Here is a 5,749-nt window from a genome sequence, read left to right as displayed (position 1 = left end):
AGGGATATGTTACATTGGGTTCTGTAAAAAGCAGTGGATTTTTGGAAATATGTTGTCTTTCATAACATTTTTCCACATCCTCACCAATTTGTCCATTCCCCTCCAAGTTAGCGTGGGAAGAAGAAGAGCCCCTTGCTCAGATGTGTACCCTGACTGAAACCAAAACATGACCTGCAGGCCAAAAATAGCACATAGCAAGGATTTATAAATACAGCAGCTTCTTTTCCATTCATTCATCCACCCTGACGTCAATTCAGTTCACGTGTTTACAAACAGTCACTATAAACAGCTCAGAGTCTCCAGAGGTAGGTCACTTTGGGCTTTTTTTTTAACCAATTCAGAAATGCCACTGACAGCCTGACACCATTTTTTTAACCAATTCAGAAATGCCACTGACAGCCTGACACCAGTGAACCCAAACACACAGAAAAAATATGGTACATAGGGCTGGGTCAATGGTCAACGAGGGTATAGTTGTAAACTTATGTTACATAACTCACCCTTAGTACAAAAATATCATAGAGCACTATCTCCTATTTCAGCTGGAGTGTGTTTATATAAATACTGTGATGGCCAGCTCTCTCAGTAGGGGATGTAGCTCAGTGGTAGAGCGCGTGCTTTGCATGTACGAGGCCCCGGGTTCAATCCCCGGCGTCTCCACTAGATTTTTTTTTCTAACTTTTTCGTCGTTTATTTATGCTGTCATATAAATAAATACTAAATAAAGTTTTGATAACTGTACGATCTATTTTGATTGACTTGTTGGTGCTGCTGTTGGTCTTGGCCAGGACTCGCACGAAAAACAGATTTTTTATCTCAACTGGCAACTTTCCTGGTCAAATAAAATAAAATCTTACACACTAAAACTCTCACGAGCGTGTTGAAAGATAAAGTATTTACTGAGTTTGTATTAATTGTTTAATGAGTGAACTGCTCTAAAAATCTCTTTAAGTTTATCCGAGAATGTGAATTAAGACAGAATAAAAAAAAAGCAAAAATGAAGAGAAAAATATCAGTTATGTACAATGCAGTGAGTAACAGACCGCAATGTAAATAGTATCAGAGAGATCATGTGAATACAGAACAGAATAGAAAATATTGACATTGTAAACATTACAAGAGAGCTCCAGGAGTTATGTATTGTATGTTTTGTTGTGTATGGATATGTTTATATGTGTTAAGACTATACATAGATGTAGTGTCCTGTATACAGTTCAATAAATATGCTTATATTAGTATAGATCTGAGCTCAAAGGTCCATTTGCAAAGTTTATTATACTGTTGCCAAAGAATAAGAATACACTTCCATACTGAAATGTTTAGATATAGTGAGCTTTATAGCTTTATATGTTTATACAGAAGGCTACATATACAGATGTGTAGTGCTCCTGGGAGGAAAGCATTGCATTGTTTTGTTTGTTTTAATGGTGTTGCATGCATATTATGTGTATGATGAATGATTTATTTAAAAAATATTATGGACTGAATTCATTTAAAACTAAACTTGATCTTTACATTCAGTTTTTGACTGCCACAGACACCCAGCCTGCAGTGAAGATGTTTAAATCAGAGGCTGCTGTCAAACAAAGAAATTAGAAGACCCTGAGGGGTGACGTTCATTTTTGGAATTAGGTAAAAAGTTAACCTAACCTAGAAAAAAAGTTTGACATAGATTAATGACATCTGCTTTTAGCAAGTTAGTCAAGGCTAGTTGTCCAGCGGGACACATAATCTGCCATGAAACAAGACCAGTCTGAGGGTCAAACCCTCACATGTACTATATTCAGGTCCCTGTAACTGCTTAACCCACATACTATATGTCCACACATTATGACCTAAAGTATTCCCTTTACATAATTGTCAAATATCTATTCCCAGGTGTCCAGTTAACATTCCTGATGGACATGTACGTGGACTGTACATTAGCTGAAGTGCATTATCTGTGCAACAGATGTCCCAGTTTGTTTTCTAAGAAAGACCCCAAATATCAGCAGTGAAGATGTCGGACTCAAGAGGTGGCAAAGTTTAAACATCAGGGTGAAAAATTCAAAGGACAAAGCAACATAGACATTAAATCTGCTATATTAGCTTAAAAAGGGGTTTCCATAGAAGTATAAAGAAATGTAATTCCCTTGAAACAAACAAAAAAAGGGAAACAAAACAAGTCTAGTGGATTCATCGCTGTGCATGACTCTGTCATTAGTACCCATTTTGTTTTGTCCAATCTGATGCTCTAGTTGCTAAGTCATCAGACAAAACAGGCCGATCGGTCACCTCGAGCTGGATTACAGGAAACTTTTACTCATTACATGAACTTTTCCAGTTTCCGGGCTGAGGTCAACACACACACACACACACACACACACACACACACACACACACACACACACACACACATTCCTCTGTATCTTGACTATTTCATTTAGCCGTTTGTGCAGAAGTGTGTTTTTTGTGTGTATGTGAGTGGAGAGGTTTTAGGATGTCTGATGTCATTTTTAATTTATGACAATAGACCAGCCATATTGACATGAAATAGTTGGGTAAACACATGCGTTACCGGTCAAACAGAGCCAGGGTGCTGCTGTGATGAGTGTTGGCTCACTAGAAAGTCTCTGCTGGAATCAATGGCATGGCATCTTATGTATTGGCATCCTGTGTTTACCCTATTCGTCAATATAGCTACTACGAAAAAGGTCTGTTGCATGACTGCAGAGTGATATCATATGATCTATAATCTTGTGATCGTTGCACCTTCACCAACATGCTGTATATTTATGCAATCAATCTGATTTATGATTAAACCACTGACCAGAAAACTTCCTTGACATTGTCGTTATTGGTCTTTGACTGCCACCTTGTGGTTCATGTCCAAATAGTTTCTCTGGAGATCAGTTCAATATGTGAACATTAGGTGGAGCCACTTCATGTTCTTTTCTTGGCCCAAAGTGATCCTGTCAGAGACTTGGAAACTGTGAATTAATCAGTAGTCTCTACAAACAAGTGATGACAAGTGATGATTTTAAGAAAATGCTCAAAGTCTGGATTCTTGTCTGTCCATAAAGAGATTTTACATTTCTAGCCTTCTTTTCCCATTAAATTTCCTTAAGTTACTTCACTTTAAGTTATTATTCCTCATTATTACTTTCATTTTTTTACACACTGGGAAGTAGTTTCTGTATCTGTAATCATGTTGTAATGTTTATATTTTAAGTTCCATAATTTCTGGCATGTTAAGTTATGAAAAAAATGTTGTTGTTTTTTTAAAATGAGTTATCGGTACAAGAAACCTTGATATCATTACAGGGTTACAGCAGTGTAAAAAATAAATAGTAAATAAAATAGCACATACAGAAGTGAGAAACCTAGTCCACAATAAAATAAAAAGAAAACGTGTCACAGGACAATCTCTTATCAATCTCAATGTAAGTCCTGTCAGTAATTCTTAAGTTATCAATATTTCAAACTATTGTTCTCTAAACTATGTAAGTAAATATTTAAGAAGCAAAAGAAATGGTTAACATCACCTTTTAAACAACTCAGAGTACTTTAAGATAACAAAAGGGAATATATAAAATGATTTAACACTTAATGTCTCACGGTTCTAGTAGTAGTTCTGTGTAAGTGTGTGAAGTTTTCTGACTCTTCATGTGGTCTGTCAAAAAAAAAAAAAGCGTTAATTTCCCCCAGAACATAAACAACTGACCATTAGATGACCTTTAATGGTGCCATAAATTACATCAAAGGATGCCTATGTGGTTGGACTGCTGTGTCTGCCTGCCGTCCAGATAAGGTTGGACACGCACACACACACATTGGGCCAAATTCCAACTTGAAAGTTTTGGATGTTGGTGTGTCAGTGATAGAGAGGCAAGATGAAGACAAAAGAACTTTATAATTGTGTGTTTTATGTAATAAAAATACACCCTGCATGTTTCAACACTGTATTCTGAGCTAAAATCATCTTTTAGCACCTCATACAAAGATAGTAAACGTTTCCATCTGTTTCCATCTGAGAGAGATGTGTGAGTGTGTTTGCTATGTAACTCTATCACTTGTCTTGTCAAATGTTTGTTTAGACCATCATGCAGTTCTGCTCCAAATAAGAACCATTTGTTATTAATTATCAGGTGGTGAAAGATGAATTAAAAACACAGGTGTATTTGATCAATAGTTTATTCCCCTTGTGGACACACATGCTGCAGAGGAACCTGCAGAACACCTTCTCTTTACAAACTAGAATACAGCATTGGAGACGCAGCAAAAAGAAATGACGTTCCAAAGTACAGAATGGATTATACAGAACTCAATGTGCTGAAAATTGTATTGCGGAAATTGTGACCAGCATGCACCAAAACACCAGGATAACTTCCTTGTTTGTGAAAACCCACTTAGCAATAAATCTGTTTCTCTGAGTACAATTTTGAGGTACTTGTACTCTTTAGTTTACTCCACTCCAGCTTTTCTACAGTGTGGTAAAAGCAACATTTGAGTAAAGAATCTGACCAAAGACATGGATAGGATAAACAGTATATTTTAAGAACAAGACGTGTACATTGACCAGAACTGGACAAATTCTTGCAGTGAATAAGCAAGAAATATTCTGACATTTTTGTTTTACACACTGTTGTATAACCCATTACGCGTTAAGAGTTTTTGATTGCAATACATCTGATCTACTCTAGAAACCACATGGAGATGCAGATACACAGGGGAGAACGCAATGATGGATTTTCACTAAAACATGTGAGTGTTTGTGTCTAATGGAAAGACAGTGAGTGTTTACAGACCACAGCGTGCGCGTGTGTGTGTGTATGTGGGACTGTGTGTCCATACGACCAGCTCTGCATTCCAGTGGGATAATCTTATCTCCCTCCTGCTGGGCTTATGGACCTCTGAACCTGTAGGGTAACACTCACACATGCACACACATATACCAATACAGATGTATAAACAAACAAAAAAACATACAGAAATGTATGCACACTATAAATAGTCAGACAATACAAGCTTGATTGTTTTTGTTGAGTTGAAGGTTAAATAGGACAGATAACACATCTATTGGAACAATCTTTTAACGTGCAGACTGTGTTCTGTCACTAAATACACCTCAAACAGGAAATCTTCAAAGTAGACATTTTCCAAACTGGTTCCACTTGAAAAGACAAAAATGCACAATGGCTTTGATAGTGGCGCAGATTACAATCACAGACTACTCCATCTTCTTTAGATTCAACTAGAGTATCATCACTGACTGACATCTTGGGAGATCTACTGTAACCTTTGAATAATCAAATGGACAAAGAGAACTTGATTCATTTGTGCTGCTGCTGTGCTTCAGGGTCAGTCAGGAAAAACAACAAATGGAAATGTGCTCAAGTGATCGTTACCTGTCGTCTGAATGTGTTGAATGGTAACAAAGCACCTGATTGTTCAAAGGCTATCAACAAGGGTTTTTAAAATGTAAAACGTGGCTTTAAGCTGCACTTGTGGACTTGGCACTTGAGCAAAAAGTATTTGTACAATCACAATAGGTGTTTGGGAGTCGGCTTCTTTTCACAAACATGAAACAGGACACTGGAGTACAATATGATCAACATTCGCCCAGACATGAAATATATTCAGAAATACAAATACTATAACATTTGAATAATTATAAATAATAGTTGATATTAAGTAATATCAACGTCACTGTCAACTGACTGTGCCTGTGGTCATGTGTTAAAAAAGGGTAGTTATTATTTTTGCTGAA

The 5,749-nt window shown here is 36.8% G+C and overlaps 1 non-coding gene across 1 annotated transcript; it reads left to right on the top strand.

Annotated features, from left to right (window-relative positions):
- The first annotated feature begins 588 nt into the window (after positions 1 to 588).
- trnaa-ugc (transfer RNA alanine (anticodon UGC)) lies at positions 589 to 660 on the top strand. Its single transcript has one exon. It is a non-coding gene; the product is annotated as a tRNA-Ala (tRNA).
- The last annotated feature ends 5,089 nt before the right edge of the window (positions 661 to 5,749 follow it).

This window comes from Larimichthys crocea, chromosome XV (assembly GCF_000972845.2).
Source record: "Larimichthys crocea isolate SSNF chromosome XV, L_crocea_2.0, whole genome shotgun sequence".
NCBI lineage: Eukaryota > Metazoa > Chordata > Actinopteri > Sciaenidae > Larimichthys > Larimichthys crocea.
The sequence above is the reverse complement of the archived record's forward strand: the minus strand, read 5'-3'. Positions and strand labels throughout refer to the sequence as shown.